We start from the raw sequence: 26,183 nt of genomic DNA, 5'->3' as shown, positions 1-26,183 counted from the left end.
CCCATTGGTCCTAACCCTGTACACTTTATTTCTTGAAACAAACCATCAGCGACATTTTATATGGGGACATTTTCGGAATTCCTGGTATTTAAAAGGCTATTGCTCTAAAATTGAATGGATCAGATCGTTCATGCTCCCACACTACTTTTGGTTTTGAGATTGAAGGATTTACAGAGGGGTGAGAATGAAGGGATGAAGTCTCCATTTCTAGATTTGACCTCTGGAAGACAAAGCTAGTGATTTTGTTTAGTAATTTTATTTCATTTGGTTCAATTAATAGTTCATGCTCCTAAATTGAGAGGTACTGTGTTAGTAAGGACTAGAGCAAGTAGGAGAGAAAGACAAAAAGAACTCTCAAGGAAACTTTGTCGTTGGTTTGAGGAAATAAGCTATTCCCTCATATAAATAAAGCAGAGGCTGTGGTAAGTTACCTCATGAGAATGGTATAAACTAATACAATTTAAAAGCCATTTTAAATAATTTGAGAAACAATAAAATGCACAGATGTGTGAAAAAAGAAGCCATTATAGGAGACCTCAGAAAGGAGATATAATTCTGAACCATATTGGTCCAAGGTTTTATGGAAATTGAATTTGGGCTAGATCTTGATGCAGATGGAGAATGTTAACAGAATAGTCAAGAAAATGGCATACTAACATTTAGAAGTAAAGAGGCATACTTCACACTCAATGAATGACAAATTAATTAGTTTGGCACAAGAATACGTTTCTTATGTTGGACTAAAAACAGGTAACTGGAAAATAAGGCTGGTACCAGGTTGTGGGAAATACTGATAGCCCTTCAAGAAATTTGAATTTAATTGGTATGTAATTAAAAATAGAGAGCTAATATTTCATGAGGGCTAATCCTGTGAACAGAAAGGTATTTTTAAATGTTATTCTGGTAATATCTTCAAAGTGGATGGCAGTTGGAAGACTTGTTGCAAAAAGATCAATTTTTAAGCATTTACAGAGGTATAAGAATGAAGGGATGAGGGCAAGACCTAAAGTCATAGCAGTGGGGAGGGACTGGCAGGGTTTGGAGCATGTGAGATTTATTTGGAAGTAAATAGGTTCAGGGAGTAATGGTTATACTTAATGCTTGTGCAGGATTTACTGAGTGCCAGGGTTGTTTTAAATGTTAATGACTAATGTCATCCCCATTTGTGCAAGAGGAAACTGAGAGAGGCATCATTTAAGCAAATGGTCCCAGGTCACAAAAGTAAAACATACCATGCCTGACATTTGGGGCCATTTAGTCAAGCTCCAGAGTCATTGCAGTTTACCACTGTACCATCATTTCTCTAAAAAAATAACTGAAGCTTCCAAGTTGACTGAGCTGGAAAATGATGTTGCCAATAATCAGAGAAACATATTTTTTTTTTCAGAGTTTACCCTTTCTTTAGGTAGGTTTTTGGGTATGCAGAAAAATCTTGACCTTTAGGGAGAAATGTCCCTTATGGTTAGTGATGAATCTCTTGTATGCATTCACTTGTGTCTTGGGCAATAGGAACAGTAATTTATTACATTATTCAGTTGTAAGTTATGATAGTAAATATGTCGTCTTAATCAGATTTGTCTTCCTTCCTTAGCAGAACTTAAAAATGAAACAAGGATAGGGTGATAAGTAGAAGATTTCATATCTTGGGTCCATAAAAGACCACTATTTTAGACTTAGTTTACCTATCTTGCAAAACTAATTTTGACAAGAGAAAAACATAACTCTCAGCATATGGAGTATCTTTTTTTCTGTTAGGTTGATGCAAAAGTAATTGCATTTTTGCCATTACTTTGTAAAACCGCAATTACTTTTGTATCAATCTAATATACTGGAGAAGTAGAATAATGTACTGCTTAAGACCATGGGCTCCAGGACCATTCTGCTTCATTGATTCATATTCCAAGTAAGGCCCATTTGCTGTGTGGCTTTGTGTCAATTATTTAAGCTCTCTGTGCCTCAGCCTCTGTACCTTCAAAATGTGATATTAGTAATACTGTGTCTTCTGGATATTGTAAAGCTCAAATGAGATAAAGCACCTACAATGGCTCTTGGTACCAGTAAGTTTTAAATAAAAGTTATGTTTATTAAAATTTATCTCAGGTAACAGTTTTCTATTTTTTAATTTCATTACATAATTACTGCTGTTTTAAGCTTTTTGCTTTGAATTTTTACGCATTAAGGAGACAGAACAGTGATTTCACAAGCAAAGACCCATGTAACCATCACACAGGTGAAGAAATAGAACAATTGCTGCATCTCCAATCCTACTTTTTCTGCCTGCCAGCCATTACTTCCTTTCTATCAGTTTCCCATGGATAACATTATTCCTGATATTTGTGGGAATTACTTCCTTGCTTTTCATCATAGTTTTAACATTAAATAATGTATCCTTATATGCAAAATATTGGTTTAGCCTGATTTTTAAATTAATGTACATAATATTTATATTACACACATTCTTCTGTGCATGGTGTCCTTTTCTGAATGTATGTTTGTAAGTTTCCTTAATGTTTTTATGTGGTTCATTAATTTTCATTCCTATATCGTATTCCGTCATATAGAAGTACTACAGAATATTTATTCCTTGTGTTGTTGATGGACATTCATGCTGTTTCTAGGTTTGAGCCATTATAAATAATGCTGCCATAAACATTCTTTTAAATGTTTTTAGCCAAATATATACATATATTTCTCTTGAATATATACTTACCAATGGAATTTCTTAGTCATATTGCATGCAATCTTTTAACTTTAGTAGATACTGCCAGATGGTATTCCAAAGTAAATATACTAATTTCACTTCATTCCTTAGTGTATAAGAGTTTCCATTTTTTCATCTTTACCAAAGATTGGTATAATCAGTTAATTGTAGCCATTCTGGTGAGAGTTTGGTTTACATTGTCTTATTGAATAATATGATTGTGTCATGTGGCTTAATAGCCATGTGCATATTATTGTCTATAAATTTCCTCTTCATATGTGTATTTTTCTATTGTGTTGATTTTTAAAATTGTTAATATTCACAAGTTAGGTACACTGGATTAAGAGCCTCCCACCAGTTAAATATGCTGCAAAGGTCTTCTCCTTTTCTATGATTTGCTTTTTCAGTTTCTTAATGAGGTTTCTCTGATGTTCCTAATTTTAATTTTAATCATTATGTCACCTCTTTATGTTTATATCTTTCCACTTGTCTTTGGTTTTTGTGAGTGATGTGAGGTAGAAGTCAAATTCTAGATATCCAGTTGTTATAGAATCATACTGGACAATTCTCTCCTTTGCCCACGGTTCTTTAATGTCATATTTACTACAAATTAAATTTCTATATGTGTCTGGGTCTTTTAGGAGCCAACTATTCTATTTAATTGGTTTATTAGTCTCTTCTTATCACTTATAACACTATTTTAACTACGGCTACTTTTTAAATATTCTTAGTATCTATTAAAACGAGTTTTTCTACCACATGTTATTCAAAGGCCTCTTGACTTTGCCTTCTTTCATGTAAATTTTAGAATTACTTTGTCAAGTTAACAAAAACAATTGTTTAGATTTTAGTTAGAATTGCATTCAATCTATTGTTAAGTAAATTGTTAAAGAACTGGCATAATTACAATATTAACTTATTTCATTTATGAACATAATATATACTGCATTTCCTCCTTATTAACTGGGAACACATTCCAAGATCCCCAGTTGATGCCTGAAACTGCAAATAGTACCAAACCTTATATAGACTATGTTTTTTTCTACACATACATACTTATGATAAAGTTTAATTTAAACTTAGGCACAGGATGAGATTAAGAACAACTAATAATAAAATAGAACAATTGTAACAATATACTGTAATAAAAGTTATGTGAATATAGTCTCTTTGTCTCTCAAAGTATGTTATTGTACTGTACTTAACCTGCTTCTTGTGATAATGTGAGATGATACAATGCCTACATGATGAGATGAAGTCTTGTGAATGATTTTGGTCATAACTTTCATAGTGTGAGGTGCAACAGCAAAAGTAACATAAATCTCTTGTTCTTTCTTCACAATTTCAAGGATAGAAGCATTCTTACCAGAGAGCTTAGCAACCTGAGCAAACAACTTTTTCTCTTTATTCTTTTCTTAAAGGAAACACTTTATGGCTTCTCTTTGGCATATTCAAATTGTCAACATTATTATTCTTGTAATTTGGGTCAATTATTAAGTAATATAAGGGAGACTTGAACACAAGCACTGTGATACTTTGGCAATCAATTCGATAACCAAGATGGCTACTAAGTGACTATAGGGTGGGTTGTGAATGTAGCATGAGGTTGCTGGACAAAGGAATGATTAAAGTCCTAGGAGGAACAGAGCAGAGTGGTGGGAAATTTCATCAAGCTACACAGAACAGCACACCATTTAAAATTATAAATTGTTTATTTCTGGAATTTTCCATTTAATATTTTTGGACCACAGTTGATGATGAGTAACTGGAACCATGGAAGGCAAAACCATAAGTAAGGGGGACTACTGTACTTTATTTATTTTGATCTTTTAATTTTTCTCAATCAATGTATGGTTTTTTGTTTAGAGGTCTTACGTATTTTGGTTAATTTGTGCCTAGAAGTTTAATGCAGTTTAATATTAAGATTATATATATACACATATAATTGTATACATATGTATCATATATACATATAATTACATACATAATAACACATACATATTATATACACTTCTTAAACTTTTATTTTAGGTTTAGGGGTACATGAGCAGGTTTTTTATGTAGGTAAACTTGTGTCACGGGGGTTTGTTGTACAGATTATTTTGTCCCTCGTATACTAAGCCTAGTACCCAATGGTTATTTTTTCCTGTTCCTCTACCTCCTGCCACCCTCTACCCTAAAGTAGACTTCAGTGTCTCTTGTTCCCTTCTTTGTGTCCATGTGTTCTAATCATTTAGCCTCCACTTATAAATGAGAACATGTGGTATTTGTTTTCTATTCCTGTCTTGGTTTGCTAAGGATGATGGCCTCCTGCTCCATCCATGTTACTGCAAAGGATATGATCTTGTTTTTGTGTGTGTGTGGCTGCATAGTTTTCCATAGTGTATATGTGCCATATTTTCTTTATCCATTCTACCATTGATGGGCATTTAGGTTGATTCCATATCTTTGTCATTGTGAATAGTGCTGCAATTAACATACATGTGCATGTGTCTTTATGGTAGGATAGTTTATATTCCTTTATGTATATACCCAGTAATAGGATTGCTGGATTAAATGGTAATTCTGTTTTTAATTCTTTGAGGAATCATGACATTGCTTTCCACAATAGTTGAACTAATTTACACTCCCACCAGCAGTGTATAAGCATTCCCTTTCTCCACAACCTTGCCTGTATCTGTGATTATTTGACTTTTTCACAATAGCCATTCTGACTGGTATAAGATGGTATCTCATGGTGGTTTTGGTTTCTATTTCTCTAATGATCAGTGATGGTGAGCTTTTTCATGTGATTGCTGGCCATATATATGAAAAGTGTTGGTTCAAGTCCTCTGCCCATTGTTTAATGGGGTTGTTTGCTTTTTCATTGTAATTTGTTTAAGTTCCTTATAGATGCTGAATATTGGAGCTTTGTCAGATGTATAGTTTGCATATATTTTTCCCATTCTATAGGTTGTCTGTTTACTCTGTTGATAGTTTCTTTTGCTGCACAGAAGCTCTTTAGTTGAGTTATATCCCATTTGTCAGTTTTTGCTTTTGTTGCAATTGCTTTTGGTGTTTTTGTCATGAAACCTTTAACAGGTTCTACATCCAGAATGGTACTTTCTAGATTGTCTTCCAGGGTTTTTATAGTTTTGAGTTTTACATTTAAGTGTTTAATCCATCTTGAGTTGATTTTTCTATGTGGTATAAGGAAAGAGTCCGGTTTCAGTCTTCTGCATATGGCTAGCCAGTTATCCAAGCACACTCCCATTGAATAGGGAGTCCATTCCTCATTGCTTCGTTTTGTTGACTTTGTGGAAGACCAGATGGTTGTAGGTGTGCCGCCTTAATTCTGGGCTCTCTATTCTATTCCACTGGCCTATATATCTGCCTTTGTACCAGTACCATGCCATTTTGTCTATTGTAGCTCTGTAGTATAGTTTGAAGTTGGTAACATAATGCATCCAACTTTGTTCTTTTTGCTTAGAATTGCCTTGGATATTCGGGCTTTTTTTTGGTTCCATATGAATTTTAAAATAGATTTTTCTAGTTCTGTGAATAATGTTATTTATAGTTCAATAGGGATAGCATTGAATCTACAAATTGCTTTGGGCAGTATGGCCATTTTAACAATATTGATTTCTCCTATCCATGAGATCCATGAGCATGGAATGTTTTTCTATTTGTTTGTGTCATCTCTGATTGCTTTGAGCATGTTTTGTGATTCTCATTGTAGAGATCTTTCATCTCCCTGGTTAACTGTATTCCTAGGTATTTTATTCATTTTGTGGCAGTTTTGAATGGGATTGTGTTCCTGACTTGGTTCTCAGCTTGGCTCTCACTGCCATATAGGATTTTTTAAAATGTGATTTTTGTACATTTTTTGCTAGTTTCTACAGATTTTGCTAGTAATTTTTGTACATTGACTCTTTATCTTGAAACTTTGCTGAAGTTTATCAGTTTAAGGAGCTTTCAAGCTGAGATTGTGGCTTTTTCTAGATACAGAAACATGTCGTCTGCAAACAGGAATAGTTTGACTCCCTGTCTTTCTATATATATATGCTTTATTTCTTTTTCTTGCTGGATGTCTGTGGCCAGGACTTTCAATACTAGGTTTAATAGGAGTGGTGAGAGGGGGCATCCTTGTCTTGTGTGGCTTTTCAAGGGTAATGCTTTTGCTTTTGCTCATTTATTATGATGTTTGCTGTGGTTCTGTCATGGATAGCTTTTACTATTTTGACGTATGTTCCTTCAATATGTAGCTTGTTGAGAGTTTTTAACATGAAGGGATGCTGAATTTTGTCAAACATCTTTTCAGCTTCTATTGAGATAAACATGTGGTTTTGACTTTACTTCTGTTTTTGTAATGAATTGCATTTATTGATTTGCATATGTTGAACCGACCTTGCTTTCCAGGAATAAAGCCTACTTGATCATGGTGTATTAGCTTTTTGATGACACTGCTGGATTTGGTTTGCTGGTATTTCGTTGAGGATTTTTAAATCCATCTTCATCAAGAATTTGGCCTGAAGTCTTTTTTGGTTGTGTCACTGCAAGGTTTTGGTATCAGGATGATGCTGGCCTCATAGAGTGAGTTGGGGAGGAGTCCCTGTTCCTCATTTTTTTTGGAAATAATTGCAGTAAGAATGGTACTAGCTCTTATTTGTGTGTCTGGTGGACATTGCCTATGAATCCATCTGGTCCTGGCTGGGCTTTTTTCTTGGTTGGTAGACTATTTATTACTGATTCAATTTCAGAAATCATTATTGGTCTGTTCATGGATTCAGTTTCTTCCTGGTTTAGTCTTGGGTGGGTATATGTGATCAGGTATCTATCTATTTCATGTTGATTTTTGAGTTCTGTGAATAGAGGTCTTCATAGTAGTCTCTGATGGTTATATATGTATGTTTCTGTGGGGTTAGTGGTTATTGCCTTTGTCATTTCTGATTGTGTTTATCTTCTGTCTTTTTCTGTTTATTAATCTAGCTAGTTTCTATCCATCTTTTTAATTTTTTAAAAATGCCAACTTCTGGATTCACTGATCTTTTGAATGGTTTTTTTATGTCAATCTTTCAGTTCAGCGTTGATTATGGTTATTTCTGGTCTTCTGCTAGCTTTGGAGTTGATTTCTTCTTGTTTCTCCAGTTCTTTTATTTGTGATTCTAGGTTATTAATTTGAGATCCTTCTAAGTTTTTGATGTGGGCATTTTGTGCTTCAAATTTGCCTCTTAACACTGCCTTATCTGTGTCCCAGAGATTCTAATATGTTGTAGCTTTGTTCTCATCAGTTTCAAAGAACTTCCTGATTTCTGTCTTAATTTCAATATTTACCCCAAAATCATTCTGAGGCAGGTTAACTTCCATATAATTGTATAACTTTGAGTGATTATCTTGAATTCTCTTTTTATTGTGCTGTTGTTGAGAGAGTAGTTGCTATGATTTCAGTTCTTTTGCATTTGCTGATCGTTATATGTCATATTGTGTGGGTGATTTTAGTGTATGTGCCATGTGGTAATGAGGAGAATGTATATTCTGTTGTTTTTGGATGGAGAGTCCTATAGATATCTATCAGGTCCATTTGGTCTTTTTGAATTCAAGTCCTAAATGTCTTTGCTGACTTTCTGCCTTGATGATCTGTCCAATACTGTCAGTGGAATATTAAAATTTCTCACTATTATCATATGGAAGTCGAAGTTTCCTTGAAGGTCACTAATAACTTGCTTTGTGAATCTGTGTGCTTCTGAGTTGGGTGTATACATGTTTAGAAGAGTCAGGTCTTGTTGACCTGAATCCTTTGACTTTACTTCTGTTTTGGTAATGAATTGCATTTATTGCCCTTTTTTGTCTTTTTTGATCTTTGTTGATTTAAAGTCTGTTTTGCCTAAAATTGGGATTGTAACCCTTGTGTTTTTTATGTTTTCCATTTGCTTGATAGACATTTTCCCCTTCCTTAAGTTTGAGCCTGTGAGTGTCATTGTATGTGTGATAGGTCTCTTGGAGACAGCATACCACTGAGTGTTTCTTCTTTATTCACCTTGACACTCTGTGCCTTTTAATTGGAGCATTTAGCCTTCTTACATTTAATATTAGCATTGATATATGTGAATTTGATCCTGTCACTGTGTTGTTAGCCAGTTATTATGCAGATTTGTTTTTATGGTTACTTTTTAGTGCCACTGGTCTGTGTACTTAAATGTATTTTTGTAGTGGCTGGTAACAGTCTTTCCTTTTTATATTCAGTGCTTTTTTCAGGAGCTCTTATATGCATGTTTTGTAGTAATGATTTCCCTTAGCATTTGCCTGTCTGAAAGCATCTTATTTCTCCTTTGCTTATGAAGCTTAGTTTGTTTGTATATGAAATTCTTGGTCAGAATTTATCTTTTTGTAAGAATGTTGTATATAGACCCTCAATCTCTTCTTGCTTGTAGGGTTCTTTCTGAGAAGTTGGCTGTTAGTCTGATGGGCTTCCCTTTGTGGTGACCTGTCCTTTGTCTCTCGCTGCCTTTATCATTTTTTCTTTCATTTCAGCCTTGGAGAATATGCTGATTATGTGTCTTGGGATTGGTCTTGTGAAGTATTTTGTGGGGGTTCTCTGCATTTCCTGAATTTGAATGTTGGCCTCCTTGTCTAGATAGGGGAAATTCTTTTTTTTTTTTTTTTTGAGATGGAGTCTCGCTGTGTCTCCCAGGCTGGAGTGCAGTGGCGTGATCTCGGCTCACTGCAAGCTCCGCCTCCCGGGTTCACGCCATTCTCCCGCCTCACCCTCCCAAGTAGCTGAGACTACAGGCGCCCGCCACCACGCCCGGCTAGTTTTTTGTATTTTTAGTAGAGACAGGGTTTCACCATATTAGCCAGGATAGTCTCGATCTCCTGACCTCGTGATCCATCCGCCTCGGCCTCCCAAATAGGGGAAATTCTTATGGATGATAACCTGTATCATGCTTTCCAAGTTGCTTCCATTCTCCTTATCTCTTTCAGGGATGTCAATAAGTCATAGATTTGGTCTCTTTATATAATCCCATATTTCTCTGAGGTTTGGTTTGTTCCTTTTTATTCTGTTTTCTTTATTCTTGTCTGACTGTATTATTTCAGAAAGTCAGTATTCAGACTCTGAAATTCTTTACTCAGCTTGGTCTAATCTGTTGCTTTGACTTGCTATTGCATTATGAAATTCTTGTAGTTTTTTTTTTTTTTTCAGCTCTATAAGGTCAGCTTCTTGCTTTTCTATACTGGCTATTTTGTCTGTCAGATTCTGTATCATTTTATTATGATTCTTAGTTTCCTTAGATTGGGTTTCAGTGTTTTCATGAATCTTGAAAATCTTCATTCTTACCCTTATTCTGAATTCTATTTCTGTCATTTCAGCCATCTGAGCTCAGTTAACAACCCTTCTTGGAGAACTAGCATGGTCATTTGGAGAAAAGAAGACACTCTTGCTTTTTCGAGTTGTCAGAGTTCTTGTGCTGGTTCTTTCTCATTTTTTTGGGTCCGCTGTTCCTTCAATATTTGAATTTCCTATCATTTAGATTTTTTTTCTTTTATCCTGTTTAATGACCTTGGAGGTTTGATTGTGGTATAAGGTGTATTCAGTCAATTGGATTCATTTCTGGAAGATTTTAGGGAGTCAAGGCTTAGCTCAGGACTCCTGGACTGTGTTTTTCTAATTCTGAGCGACTCTTATTGAGCGCTGGCTTTGTTTTCTGGCCCCTCATGGTTAGGAACCTGTTGTGAAGGATAGGCTGAAATGCTCCTGGACTTCTGGTCATAATACTTGTATGCATGGTGCCAGCCAAAGCTCTTTGTAGGGCAGTGGCAGTGGAATCTATACTCATTTGCATGTGCTAGCAGCTGTGGCAGTGGCAGCATGGCCAAGTGCACACTTGTCAGCTGTGGCAGGGTGGTAGTGGGTGCTGGGTAGCCAGCAGGTGTTTGCAGCAATGGTGATGGCAGTGTTACTCAGGGAGACAGGGGTCCTCCACTGGCAACTGTCCATGTGTTTATGCCAGTGTTGGTGTTAGCATGGTAGTGGGGGTGCTGGTGGGCTCAGGACTGTGCATGCCCTCTATGCATGTTCACACTGGTGGTTGCGGCTGCCTAGGTTGTGGGCAAGCTGTCTGTTTTCCCTGCCTAGTTTCACTTTGGCAGCAGTGTCAGTGCAAGGGGTGGGTGCTGGTGGTGGCAGGGTAGGCGGATTTCATGCCTGCTGATGCTCTGATGCAATGGCAATGTGACAGGTGGGGTTGGGGGCAGCATGCACCCACACCAACAACAGTGGCACAGCAGGGTGCATGCACACACATGTGGTGGCAGGGAAGGGAAAGGAAGGTTTGTCTGTGCACACATGTCCTGTCTTATGGGCAAAACAGCCCTTCAGAGTTCAGGTTGGACAGTTCCCCTAAGGCTAAAGTCTCCTATGGAAACAAGTTGAGCCCAGGTAAATGGGCATCCCTGACCATGCTCCACTACAGACACTCCAACGCCAAATCCTCTGGGCTCTGCACTGGCTGGAGTTCTGCCCCTAACACTTTTCTAAGTTACTCTTCCTGCCAACTGAAGGGTCCATGGTGGTTGAGGGGTTTCCTACTGCTGGGATTCCAGAGGACTGTGATGAGAGCAGCTTCCTCCTTGTGTGATCAACTCCTAGTTTCTGCAGGGGTTCTTTGGGGCCAGGAATAAATCCTGGTGAACAGTAGTCCTATGCAGGGTGCCCAGTCTCTTCTCCCTTCAGTATAGCATCTGTGTCTTCCCTCCATCTGTTCTCAATACCTTGCCTCTGAAGATATGCTCAGAGAACTCCAGTCTTTCTGATGTTCTGGTTCCTTGGAGGGAGATGTTCCTCCTAGCTGTGTCTAGTTGGCCATTTTGGGGCAGGCAAGATATATCTTAAAAATTATTTTCTCTTAGTTCCTTGTATAAAAATACATGTTTAAATATCGACCTTGCATATAGTAGATTGTAAACTCATTAATTCTAGTATTTTTACGGTGGATTATTTTGAATTTTCCATGTAAATATCCATGTTGTCTGTGAAGAAAGATAGTATTACTTAACACTTTCAAAATCTTATAGCTTTATTGTATTTTATGTGTCTTATTGACTTGACTAGAGTGTCCAGAACAATGCTGAATGAACATAGGAAGAATGAACATTCTGCTCTTATTCACGAATCAAAGAGAACACTTTCCATCATTTTACTATTAAGAATGATGTCCATGAAGTCAGGAGTTCGAGACCAGTCTGGCCAACACAGTGAAACACCGTCTCTACTAAAAATACAAAAACTAGCCAGGTGTGGTGGTATGTGCCTGTAATCTCAGTTACTTGGGAGGCTGGGAAATGGTATGTCTAGTTTACCTATCTTATATTAGCATAAATTCAGTTATTTAAGAGAGGACGGTGACTATAAATGACTAATAAAGGTTGATGGAGTACTAAAGCAACTAAACTTGTTTCTCTTGAGTAGAGCTTTACCTTTTAGATGGGATTGAGTCTCAATTTCTGTTCTTTGATGTATAATTTCTATACTTTGAACTAAACTGAAAGATTGCTCAAAGTTAAGGTTTATGATAGGAGCACTTTATATAATGTTAAACTAAGAAATAGATAAGAATTTAAAGGTTTCTCTTTAACCTTTGCCATTGGTAGGTTATGAAACTTATGAAATAAATTATATGCCTCTGGGCCTCAGTTTATTCAGCTGACAAATCAGTTGGTTGATGAGATGACCTCTACTACTTATTTACAGCTTTAAAACACCATAATTCTGTGCATTTTTTTTTTGCCCAAGACAGATTCTTTTGCCAAAAGAAATATCCTAGTCTCTGTTTGTGTCTGTGTGTATATATTTATTCATATTGCCATCATCTTTAGAATATCTTGAAATATATCATTTATGTATTAAGATGTGTATAGTACACTAATATTAAATATATTGATTGATGAGTTTTTACATAGTTATATGCCTGAATTACTGCTATCTAGATCAAGAACATATAGAATATTTCTCACCTCCAATAACTTCCCTTTACATCTCTTTCCCTTCAATAACCTTCTGGTTTTTATTATTTTTTTTTATTTTGACTTTATGATAATATAATTTGAAAAAGGTATGTAGTATTTTGAGGGATAATTCAAACTTCAAAAATATTCTAGAAGTATTAATAATTATGACAAAACCAAAATCTCTAAATAATACTGAGAAGTGCAGTAAACTATAACAATAATGTTATAAGTAATAAACTTAATTGCACATCCACTGAAACGAAACAGAATTGCAGTGTGAAAAATCTCTTAAAATTCTATCCAAATCTCCCACCTGTAAGCCAAAAAATAGAGCTACCGCACAGGCTTGTGAGTATTCTATCAGTCATGTTGCCAGGCAACCTTAGTCAGTATGAGAGACACCCAATTGAGCAGCCTTAGAGTCAAACTAAAAGGTATCTTGGAAACAAAAGGGTTCAACTGATAGAGAGGGAGGAAAGAAGGAGAGAGAGAGTGAGAGAGAAAACAAAGAGACAGAATGTCAATTAGGCAGTTATCTGTGTTAATGATGACCACAAACAGTTTTTTTTTTCTGGTAAAATGCAGCTAACTTACAGCAAAATTACTTGGATTTCTAGTTCCTTCACTGTGTTTTTTTCCTGCATGTACACATGTGTGAGTGCAAAGGTTTGGCAAGATGTATCATCATTACTTTTTTGGAGAGAAGGACGTTAAAAAGCATTTTTAGCATACTCAAAACATGCTAACTAGGAGTTCATTGAGATTTTATTAATTCAGGATTATGTTTGATTCAACCATGTTTAACATAATTAATCTGATTTTTAAATTGAAATACTGTGTTTGAAAAATTGGGAATACGAAGTAAAAATATCTACCACTTGAACTGAAATCCTTGGAGGCTAAAAGGAATGGAAAAGGAGAGGCTCCTAATTCTCTCTGGGTGAACATCAATGGAGTTAATATACACCAATCAAACAGAGTGAGAATTTGGGATGACAAAGTGAAGTAAGCCCTTGACTCTGAAAAGCAACTCTTAATGTGGTTTTCTAGAGAGGTATCTTCCATTTCCCACAGTTTCATTTTCATATCCAACCTCTGCTACTCCTGTATGCTCTAACCCACCACCATTCTTCTCCCTTCCTTCTTAACAGATCATGTAAAGAGAAAATAGCATCCGTGAGACAGAAACTTTTGAGATTCCTACTAACTTACCAGTGTCCATAAATCCTTTTATTATCCCCTTCTATTGATGCCTCTTCCTCTATAAACCAATTCCTTCATCAATGCTCTGGATCCTACAGCTATCTGTGCATGTTCTAAGGGCGCCAGTTCAAATGAATATTTTCATTTTGCTTGTTCAACCTTATCCCTTTCTCCTGATTCCTTCCTCTTGGCATTAAACGTCAAAATATCTTTCCCCTTAAAACCAAAAATGCATTTATGCATAAATCTTCACCTTATTTTAAGTCCATTTTTAGCTACACTGTAACTATTACCTCTATTCATAGCTAAATGTCTCCAAGATTTGTCAATATTCAGTGTCACATTTATTCACACCTCAACACACCGCGGCTTTCCTTGTCTGCTTGTCTGAAGCTGTTCCAAGGTCACCAAAGTTAGTTGCGTGACTTATATTGCATATAGAATATACTTCTTTGCTCTCTTAGCACAATTTTGTACTATTGATCATTCCTTCTATTTCAGAATATTACTTTTTGATGAAATCTATATTATTTGCACTTGTTTTTCTCCTCCCTTGATAGCATTGCCTAATCTCATATGTGTGCTTATCTTTCTTAAAATACATATTCTACAAGATTCTTTATGGCACCCTCGTTTTCTCTCATACTTAGATTCTCATTGAACAAATTTTATCAATTTCCATGACTTCCATTTCTATTGACTTGCTGACTCCCTCATCTTTACCTCTTCTGATATTCAGTCCCTATACTCACTTGCCTTCTAGGCAGCTCTGCTTCTGTATCCCATAGGAGATTCAAAAAGTATTAACATCTACCAGCAAATTTGTGAATACCACTATTTTTCCATTATAAACTTGATTAAAATATGTGATATTGATATATATATAAACAACAAAATGAAAATAATAAAATTAATATTCTTAACAATGATGCAGACCCCAGAAACTTTAATCTTGAGCAGGCCTTTGATTTTATGTAGAACTTCTAGATTATAAACTGTGAGGTAAGGTGTCTCAAGCACCTAATTTGGGCTAGGGTTGGGAGCATATTATGTACTCAAAAATTATTTGGGAAATAAATAAATAGCTTAATATTTGAATGAATCTTAAAGGATTTTCTTTTTCCAAGTTGCTCATCCTAATATTGATTACAAATTATTTTGCTCATCCTAATACTGATTACAATAATAGTAATGGCTAACATGTACTGATTAATTACATTGTGCCAGTTCCTCTGATTCTCCCTTCATATATATAATCTTTACCATAATTCTATAAGTAGATATAATTCTCATTACTATTTTATAAACATGGGAACAACTGGAGTTAACTGGGCAAATTAACCTCTTCAGTATCTTCAAACTGAATGTTTATAGGGGTTGGACTTGAATCAAAGTTGTCTAATGCCCCATTATATATATTATACAGTTATATTATATATATTATAATATATGTTATGTATATTATATATAACTAAATATATATATATATGAATTTTTAGAAAAAATAGTACCTTCTATATTCCTTGTTCTTTGATACAGACATTCATGTTCTAATGTTTTTGCTATTAGTAGGCCTCTTCGGATTCTCAGTAGGTGCACATGACTTAGGTGTCATCAATTACAATTAAAGTTTAAGTTGTCTTGAAAAAATAACTTAGAATATGCCTTCAGAGGCTACAGTAATCAAAACAGGATGGTACTAGTACAAAGACCAACACATCGACCAGTGGAACAGAATAGACAACCCAGAAATAAGGCACTTCACCTACAACCATCTGATCTTCCACAAAGCTCACAAAAACAAGCAATGGGGAAAGAATCTATTCAATAAATGGTGCTGGCACAACTGGCTAGCTATATTCAGAAGATTAAAACTGGACCCTTTCTTTATACTACATAAAAATATCAACTCAAGATGGATGAAAGACTCTAATATAAACCCCAAAACTATAAAAACCCTGGAAGACAACCTAGGAAATACCATGCTGGACGCAGAAACTGGCAAAGATTTTATGACAAAGATCCCAGAGCCACTGCAACAAAGGTGAAAATTGACAAATGGGACCTAATTAAACTAAAGAACTTCTGCAAAGCAAAGGAAACTATTAACAGAACAAACAGACCATCTATAGAATATGAGAAAATATTTGCCAACCATGCATCGAACAAAGGTAGAATATCCAGAATCTTTAAGGAACTTAAATTTATAAGTAAAAAACAACCCATTAAAAAGTGGGCAAAGGACATGAACTGACAATTTTCAAAAGAAGATATATATGTGACCAACAAGAATATGAAAACATGCTCAACATCACTGATCATTAGAGAAATGCAGATCAAAACCACAATGAGATCCCGTCTTACAACAGTCAGAATGACTATTATTAAAAAGTCAAAAAATAACAGATGCTGGAAGGTTGTGGAGAAAAGGGAACACACATACATTGCTGATGAGCATGTAAATTAGTTCAACCATTGTGGAAAACAGTAATGATTTCTCAAATAACCTGAAACAGAATTAGCATTCACCCCAGCAATCCCATTTTTGAGTATATATCCAAAAGAATATAAATCACTGTACCATAAAGACACATGGGCGTATATATTCATTGCAGCACCATTCACAATAGCAGACATGAAATCAACCTAAATTCCCATCAATGGTAGACTGAATAAATAAAATATGAAACATATACACTATGAAATACTGTACAGTCATAAAGAAGAAGATCATATCCTTATCAATAACATGGATGGAGCTGGAGGCTTCTATAGTAAGTAAAATAACACAGGAACAGGAAACCAAATACTGCATGTTCTCACTTGTAAGTGGGAGCTAAACAAGAACACGTGGACACAAAGAGGGGAACAACAGGCACCAAGACCTACTTGAGAGTGGAGTCTTGGAGGAGGGAGAGGATCAGAAAAATACCTATTGGGTACTGTGTTTATTCTTGGGTTATGAAATAATCTGTACACCAGTCCCCTGTGACAAGCAGTTTACCTGTATAACAAACCTGCACATGTACCCCTGAAGCTAACATAGAAGTTATAATAATAATAAAAAAAGAATGCCTTAAGAGTTCATGTAAGAGTAAGGGAGATAGAATGCAAGTGAAAATTATGAGGAAATATTGAGATGGCCAAGAGATACAATGTTTTCTCTATAGTAGAGGAAGAAAATACAGTAAATTTGAAAAAGATGGCAGAAACAATGGACAAACAACTAACAAATATATCCTGCAGAGCCAATTAAAAACTGAAATAAAAAATCCAGATCAGATGATATTTATAATTGGAAAAAGACTATGGACAGGAAATAAGATGAATAAAAAGGGATATTAGAAATATCATAAGGATAAACATAATTTAAATATGTTAAAATACATCTATAATTTTAAAAATACATATAGAAAAAAATCCATGTATCGGGTTAATGGGCTTTATTAATTTAGATTGCTGTCTTTGTACATATCTTTGCCAGAAATGTGAAGCAAAAAGGAAAATAAAAGTTGATTGCTATTCTGCTGGAGTGGAGCTGAATGGATGTGGGAAATCAGAGAATTTTTGTACTGATTATGGTTTTTTGCAGGAAGGGGAATCATACGAATATTTTCTTTTCAGTTTGAACACTGTTTCATTTCACAGAAATTAACAGATAAGAGACTTTGAACTGGAGTACACCTACTGATTTCTTCTGATGTCAGTCAGTTGTTAGAATGTATTTACTATGCTTTTCAAAATCAAAAGAAAATATCATAATCATTCAGCCACATAAATAGTGGAAGCTTTTCCTTGGAATAAACATATCTTTTGATCTTGAAGCTTTATACCTTTCCCATTTAAGTTATAAAAATATATAATCTTTACAGAAAATGTATGGACTGTTTCCTTTTAGAATTTTACCCTTGTCTCAAAAATAAACTATAATTAGAAAAGCTGTCTGTTAATAACTAATTACTTCCCCCTGCTATCATACCAATTATAAAGACTCATTTTAAGAAAGGAAACTTTATAGTTGAGGTAAACTTAGGTAGGTGATAATCATTCCTCCCCCAACCCTTACTTTCCACCCTCTCCCAGTCCACTACCATGTTCTGCACAGCTAACTTCTGGTGGATAATGTGTAAAGAAAAACTGTTTTCAGAAATCACTTTAATTAGCAACGACTGCCATGAAGTGATATATGGCAATGAATATTTTAGAGACTCAGAGATATATTATTTAATAATTATATCAAAGTAATAAGGTCATTTGAAGTAGCATTTTTATTTTAATTTTTTTAGTTTTTGAGACAGAGTCTCCCTCTGTCGCCCAGGCTGGAGTGCAGTGGCATGATCTGGGCTCACTGCAACCTCCGTAATTCTCCTGCCTCAGCCTCCTGAGTAGCTGGGATTACAGGCGCCTGCCACTATGCTCGGCTAATTTTTGTATTTTTAATAGAGACGGGGTTTCACTGTGTTCACCAGGCTGGTCTCAACAGGCTGGTCTCAAACTCCTGCCCTCAGGTGATCCTCCCACATCGGCCTCCCAAAGTGCTGGAATTACAGGCGTGAGCCACCGGGCCTGGCCTGAAATACCATTTTTAGATTAGACATTTAAAAACAGAAAAAAAAAATTAAGTATGAGTTAATAGCCTTCATTAATTCAGACTGCTGCTTTTGTACATATCTTTGCCAGAAATGTGAAGCGAAAAGGAAAATAAAATGTTGATTGCTGTTCTGCTGGATTAATAGCAAATTATAATAGAACCGATTACATCAGTTATATACTACTACTATATTTGTTAAGTACTTTTTTGGCTTTTGAATAAAATCATACTCTACCTTGCTCACTTTTAACAGGGAAAGTATTTTCTTCATGTTGATTTGATTTTGGAATCTGATTTTTTGTTAAATCTCAATCATGATTTTTTAAAATTTCCAACTTTCATTTTTAAATTCAGGGGCACATGTGCAGGATGTACAGGTTTGTTACATAGGTAAATGTGTTCCATGGTGGTTTGCTGCACAGATCACCCCATCACCTATGTAATAAGCCCAGCATCCATTAGCTGTTCTTCCTGATGCACTCCCTCTTCCCAAACCCTAGCCTCAGATAGGCCCTGGTGTGTTTTGTTTGCCACCATGTGTCTATGTGTTCTCATCCTTCAGCTCCCACTTATAAATGAGAACACATGGTATTTGGTTTTCTGTTCTGCATTAGTTTGCTAAAGATAATGGCCTCCAGCTCCATCCATATTCCTGCACAGGACATGATCTCATTCTTTTTTATGGCTGCATAATATTCTATGGTGTATATATACCACATTTTCTTTATCCAGTCTATTGTTGATGGACATTTAGATTGATTCCATGTTGTTATGCAATGAACATATGTCTGTATGTATATTTATAATAGAACAGTTTATATTCCTTTGGGTATATACCCTATAATGAGATTGCTGGACCAAATGGCATTTCTGCCCTCTAGGTCTTAGAGGAATTGCCACACTGTCTTCCACAATGGTTGAACTAATTTAAATTCTCGCCAAGTGTATAAGTGATCCTTTTTCTCCACACCTCGTCAGCATCTGTTGTTATTTTACTTCTTAATAATGGCCATTCTTATTGGTGGGAGATGGTATCTCATTGTGTTTTTGATTTGCATTTCTTTAATGATCAATGATGTTGAGCTTTTTTTCATGTTTGTTGGCCACGTGTATGTTTTCTTTTGAAAATGTCATGCTCACTTCGGCAGCACATATACTAAAATTGGAACGATACAGAGAAGATTAGCATGGCCCCTGCGCAAGGATGACACGCAAATTTGTGAGGCGTTCCATATTTTTTCAGCAATATTCTATCTTCTGTAGCCTCTTCTGCTGATACCCAGGCAAACAGGGTCTGGAGTGGACCTCAAGCAATCTCCAACAGACCTACAGCTGAGGGTCCTGACTGTTAGAAGGAAAACTAACAAACAGAAAGGACACCCACACCAAAACCCCATCAGTAAGTCACCAGCATCAAAGACCAAAGGCAGATAAAACCACAAAGATGGGGAAAAACCAGGACAGAAAAGCTGGAAATTCAAAAAATCAGAGCACATCTCCCACCCGAAAGGAATGCAGCTCATCGCCAGCAACGGATCAAAGCTGGACAGAGAATGACTTCGATGAGTTAAGAAGGCTTCAGTCGATCAAACTTCTCAGACCTAAAGGAGAAACTACATACCCAGTGCAAAGAAACTAAAAATCTTGAAAAAAGAATGGAAGAATGGATAACTAGAATAATCAATGCAGAGAAGGCCATAAACGAACGGACAGAGATAAAAACCATGACACGAGAGATACGTGACAAATGCACAAGCTTCAGTAACTGACTTGATCAACTGGAAGAAAGAGTATGAATGATTGAAGATCAAATGAATGAAATGAAACGAGAAGAGAAGTCTAGAGAAAAAAAAAAAAGGAAAAAGAAATGAACAAAGCCTCCAAGAAATATGGGATTATGTGAAAAGACCAAATCTATGTCTGATTGGTGTGCCTGAAAGTGAGGGGGAAAATGGAACCAAGTTGGAAAACACTCTTCAGAATATCATCCAAGAGAACTTCCCCAACCTAGTAAGGCAGGCCAACATTCAAATTCAGGAAATACAAAGAACGCCACAAAGATGCTCCTCGAGAAGAGCAACTCCAAGACACATAATTGTCAGATTCACCAAAGTTGAAATGAAGGAAAAACTGTTAAGTGCAGTCAGAGAGAAAGGTCGGGTTACCCACAAAGGGAAGCCCATCAGACTAACAGCAGATCTCTCGGCAGAAACTCTACAAGGCAAAAGAGAGTGGGGGCCAATATTCAACATTCTTAAAGAAAAGAATTTTAAACCCAGAATTTCATATCCAGCCAAACTAAGTTTCATAAGTGAAGGAGAAATAAAATCCTTTACAGACAAACAAATGCTTAGAGATTTTGTCACCACCAGGCCTGCCCTACAAGAGTCCCCGAAGGAAGCACTCAACATGGAAAGGAACAACCGGTACCAGCCATTGCAAAAACATGCCAAAATGTAAAGACCATCGATGCTAGGAAGAAACTGCATCAACTAACGAGCAAAATAACCAGTTAATATCACAATGACAGGATCAAGTTCACACATATCAATATTAACCTTAAATGTAAATGGACTAAATGGTCCAATTGAAAGACACAGACTGGCAAATTGGATAAAGAGTCAAGACCCATCAGTGTGCTGTATCCAGGAGACCCATCTCACATGCAGAGACACACATAGGCTCAAAATAAAGGGATGGAGGAAGATCTACCAAGCAAATGGAGAACAAAAAAAAGCAGGGGTTGCAATCCTAGTCTCTGATAAAACAGACTTTAAACCAGCAAAGATCAAAAGAGACAAAGAAGGCCATTACATAATGGTAAAGTGATCAATTCAACGGGAAGAATTAACTATCCTAAACATATATGCGCCCAATACAAGAGCACCTAGATTCATAAAGCAAGTCCTTAGAGACTTATAAAGAGACTTAGACTCCCATACAATAACAATGGGAGACTTCAACACCCTACTGTCAACATTAGACAGATCAACGAGACGGAAAGTTAACAAGGATATCCGGGAATTAAACTCAACTCTGCACCAAGCGGACCTGATAGACATCTACAGAACTCTCCACCTCCAATCAACAGATACATTCTTCTCAGCACCACATCACACTTATTCCAAAATTGACCACATAATTGGAAGTAAAGCACTCCTCAGCAAATGTAAAAGAACAGAAATTATAACAAACTGTCTCTCAGACCACAGTGCAATCAAACTAGAACTCAGGACTAAGAAACTCAATGAAAACTGCTCAACTACATGGAAACTGAACAACCTGCTCCTGAATGACTACTGAGTACATAACGAAATGAAGGCAGAAATAAAGATGTTCTTTGAAACCAATGAGAACGAAGATACAACATACCAGAATCTCTGGGACACATTTAAAGCAGTGTGTAGAGGGAAATTTATAGCACTAAATGCCCACAAGAGAAAGCAGGAAAGATCTAAAACTGACACCCTAACATCACAGTTAAAAGAACTGGAGAAGCAAGGGCAAACACATTCAAAAGCCAGCAGAAGGCAAGAAATAACTAAGATCAGAGCAGAACTGAAGGAGATAGAGACACAAAAAGCCCTCCAAAAATCAATGAATCCAGGAGCTGGTTCTTTGAAAAGATCAACAAAATTGATAGACTGCTAGCAAGACTAATAAAGAAGAAAAGAGAGAAGAATCAAACAGACGCAATAAAAAATGATAAAGGGGATATCACCACCAACCCCACAGAAATACAAACTACCATCAGAGAATACTATAAACACCTCTATGCAAATAAACTAGAAAAACTAGGAGAAGTGGATAATTTCCTGGACACTTACACTCTCCCAAGACTAAACCAGGAAGAAGTTGAATCCCTGAATAGACCATTATCAGGCTCTGAAATTGAGGCAAAAATTAATAGCCTACCAACCAAAAGAAGTCCAGGACCGGATGGATTCACAGCCGAATTCTACCGGAGGTACAAGGAGGAGCTGGTACCATTCCTTCTGAAACTATCCCAATCAATAGAAAAAGAGGGAACCCTCCCTAACTCATTTTATGAGGCCAACATCATCCTGATACCAAAGCCTGGCAGAGACACAACAAAAAAAGATAATTTTAGACCAATATCCCTGATGAACGTCGATGCAAAAATCCTCAGTAAAATACTGGCAAACCGAATCTAGCAGCACATCAAAAAGCTTATCCACCATGATCAAGTAGGCTTCATCCCTGGGATGCAAGGCTGGTTCAACATACATAAATCAATAAATGTAATCCAGCATATAAACAGAACCAAAACAAAAACCACATGATTATCTCAATAGATGCAGCAAAGGCCTTTGACAAAATTCAATAGCCCTCCATGCTAAGAACTCTCAGTAAACTAGGTATTGATGGAACGTATCTCAAAATAATAAGAACTATTTATGACAAACCCACAGCAAATATCATACTGAATGGGCAAAAACTGGAAGCATTCCCTTTGAAAACTGGCCCAAGACAGCGATGCCCTCTCTCACCACTTCTATTCAACATAATGTTGGAAGTTCTGGCTAGGGCAATCAGGCAAGAGAAAGAAATAAAGGGTATTCACTTAGGAAAAGAAGAAGTCAAAGTGTCCCTGTTTGCAGATGACATGATTGTATATTTAGATAACCCCATCCTCTCAGCCCAAAATCTCCTTAAGCCGGTAAGCAACATCAGCAAAGTCTCAGGAGACAAAATTAATATGCAAAATCACAAGCATTCTTATACACCAGTAACAGACAAACAGAGAGCCAAATCAGGAATGAACTTCCATTCACAATTGCTTCAAAGAGAATAAAATACCTAGGAATCCAGCTTACAAGGGATGTAAAGGACCTCTTCAAGGAGAACTACAAACCACTGCTCAGTGAAATAAAAGAGGACACAAACAAATGGAAGAACATACCATGCTCATGGATAGGAAGAATCAATACTGTGAAAATGGCCATACTGCCCAAGGTAATTTATAGATTCAATGCCATCCCCATCAAGCTACCAATTACTTTCTTCACAGAATTGGAAAAAACTGCTTTAAAGTTCATATGGAACCAAAAAAGAGCCCGCATTGCCAAGACAATCCTAAGTCAAAAAACAAAGCTGGAGGCATCACGCTACCTGACTTCAAACTATACTACAAGGCTACAGTAACCAAAACAGCATGGTACTGGTACCAAAACAGAGATATAGACCAATGAAACAGAACAGATCCCTCAGAAATAATACCACACATCTACAGCCATCTGATCTTTGACAAACCTGAGAAAAACAAGAAATGGGGAAAGGATTCCCTATTTAATAAATGGTGCTGGGAAAACTGGCTAGCCATAAGTAGAAAGCTGAAACTAGATCCTTTCCTTACTCCTTGTACAAAAATTAATGCTAGATGGATTAGAGACTTAAATGTTAGACCTAATATCATAAAAACCCTAGACGAAAACCTAGGTAATACCATTCACGACATAGGCATGGGCAAGGACTTCATGTCTAAAACACCAAAAGCAAAGGCAACAAAAGCCAAAATTGACAAATGGGATCTAATTAAACTAAAGAGCTTCTGCACAGCAAAAGAAACTACCATCAGCGTGAACAGGCAACCTACAGAATGGGAGAAAATGTTTGCAATCTACTCATCTGACAAAGGGCTAATATCCAGAACCTATAAAGAACTCAAACAAATTTACAAAAAACAACCCCATCCAAAAGTGGGCAAAGGATATGAACGGACAGTTCTCAAAAGAAGACATGCACACAGCCAACAGATACATGAAAAAATGCTCGTCATCACTGGCCATCAGAGAAATGCAAATCAAAACCACAATGAGATACCATCTTACACCAGTTAGAATGACAATCATTAAAAAGTCAGGAAACAACAGGTGCTGGAGAGGATGTGGAGAAATAGGAACACTTTTACACTGTTAGTGGGATTGTAAACTGGTTCAACCATTGTGGAAAACAGTATGGTGATTCCTTAAGGATCTAGAACTAGAAATACCATATGACCCAGTCATCTCATTACTGGGTATATACCCAAAGGATTATAAATCATGCTGCTATTAAGACACAGGCACATGTATGTTTATTGTGGCACTATTCGCAATAGTAAAGACTTGAAATCACCCCAAATGTCTATCAGTGACAGACTGGATTAAGAAAATATGGCATATATACACCATGGAATACTATGCAGCCATAAAAAAGGATGAGTTTGTGTCCTTTGTAGGGACATGGATGCAGCTGGAAACCATCATTCTCAGCAAACTATCACAAGAACAGAAAACCCAACACCGCATGTTCTCACTCATAGGTGGGAATTGAACAATGAGATCACTTAGATTCTGGAAGGGGAACATCACACCCTGGGGCCTATTATGGGGAGGGGGGAGAGGGAGGGATGACATTGAGAGTTATACCTGATGTAAATGATGAGTTGATGGGTGCTGACGAGTTGATGGGTGCAGCACAGCAACATGGCACAAGTATACATATGTAACAAACCTGCACGTTGTGCACATGTACCCTAGAACTTAAAGTATAATAGAAAAGAAAAAGAAAAAAAAAAGAAAATGTCTGTTCATGTCCTTTGTGCACTCTTTGATGATGTTGTTTTTGGCTTGTAAATTTGCTTAAGTTCCTTATAGAGGCTAGATATTAGGCTTTTGTCAGATGGCTAGATTACAAAAATTTTCTCCCATTCTGTAGGTTGTCTGTTTATTTTGTTGATAATTTATTTTTTTGTGCAGAAGCTCTTTAGTTTAATTAGATCCCATTTGTCAATTTTTGCTTTTGTTGCAATTGCTTTGGCATCTTTGTCATGGAATCTTGGCCTGTGCCTATTTCCTGGATGGTATTGCCTGGGTTTTCTCCTAGGGGTTTTATAGTTTTGGGTTTGTATTCAAATCTTCAATCCATCTTGAGTTGATTTTTATATATGGTGTAAGATCCAGTTTCAATTTTCTGCATATGACTAGCCAGTTCTCCCAGCACTATTTATTAAATAGGGAATGCTTTCCCCATTGTTCGTTTTTGTCAGGTTTGTCAAAGATCGGATAGTTGTATGTGTGCAGTCTTATTTCTGGTGTCTGTTCTTGTATCAGTACCATGCTGTTTTGGTTACTTTAGCTGTGTAGTATAGTTTGGCATCGGGTAGTGTGAAGCCTCTAGCTTTTTTTTTTTTTTTTGCTTAGGATTGTCTTGGCTATTCGGGCTCTTTTTTGGTTCCATATGAATTTTAAAATTCTTTTTTCTAATTCTGTGAGGAATGTCAATGGTAGTTTAATGAAAATAGCATTGAATCTATTAATTGCTCTAGGCAGGATGACCATTTTCACGATATTGATTCTTTCTATCTGTGAGCATGGAATGCTTTTCCATTTGTTTGTGTCATCTCTGATTTATTTTAGCAGTGCTTTATAGTTCTCCTTGAAGAGGTCCTTCATTTCCCTTGTTGGTTGTATTTCTAAGTATTTTATTCTTCTTGTGGCAGTTGTGAATGGAAGTTCATTCGTGATTAGGTTGTATGCCTGTTGTTGGTGTATAGGAATGCTAGCAATTTTTGCACATTGATTTTGTATCCTGAAACTTTGCTAAAGTTGCTTATCAGATTAAGAAGCTTTTGGGCTGAGATGATGGAGTTTTCTAGATACAGGATCATGTTACCTGCGAATGAAGATAGTTTGACTTCCT

At 36.4% G+C, this 26,183-nt stretch overlaps 1 protein-coding gene, 1 long non-coding RNA gene and 1 other non-coding gene across 8 annotated transcripts in view; 2 read left to right on the top strand and 1 right to left on the bottom strand.

Annotated features, from left to right (window-relative positions):
* The window catches only part of GALNT13 (polypeptide N-acetylgalactosaminyltransferase 13), a 612,881-nt gene that overhangs the window by 30,189 nt on the left and 556,509 nt on the right, over window positions 1–26,183 (top strand). The window lies entirely within an intron of this gene.
* On the top strand, window positions 19,612–19,718 carry LOC126933339 (U6 spliceosomal RNA). Its single transcript, XR_007718562.1, has one exon. It is a non-coding gene; the product is annotated as a U6 spliceosomal RNA (small nuclear RNA).
* LOC126932844 (uncharacterized) overlaps window positions 19,647–26,183 on the bottom strand; it is a 232,934-nt gene continuing 226,397 nt past the window's right edge. The window contains exon 3 of the long non-coding RNA XR_007718342.1: window positions 19,647–19,733. This is a non-coding gene — a long non-coding RNA (uncharacterized LOC126932844). The remainder of the gene's footprint in view (window positions 19,734–26,183) is intronic.

Source organism: Macaca thibetana, chromosome 12, assembly GCF_024542745.1.
Source record: "Macaca thibetana thibetana isolate TM-01 chromosome 12, ASM2454274v1, whole genome shotgun sequence".
NCBI lineage: Eukaryota > Metazoa > Chordata > Mammalia > Primates > Cercopithecidae > Macaca > Macaca thibetana.
Note: the sequence above shows the minus strand (reverse complement) of the source record. Positions and strands in the feature narration are given on the sequence as shown.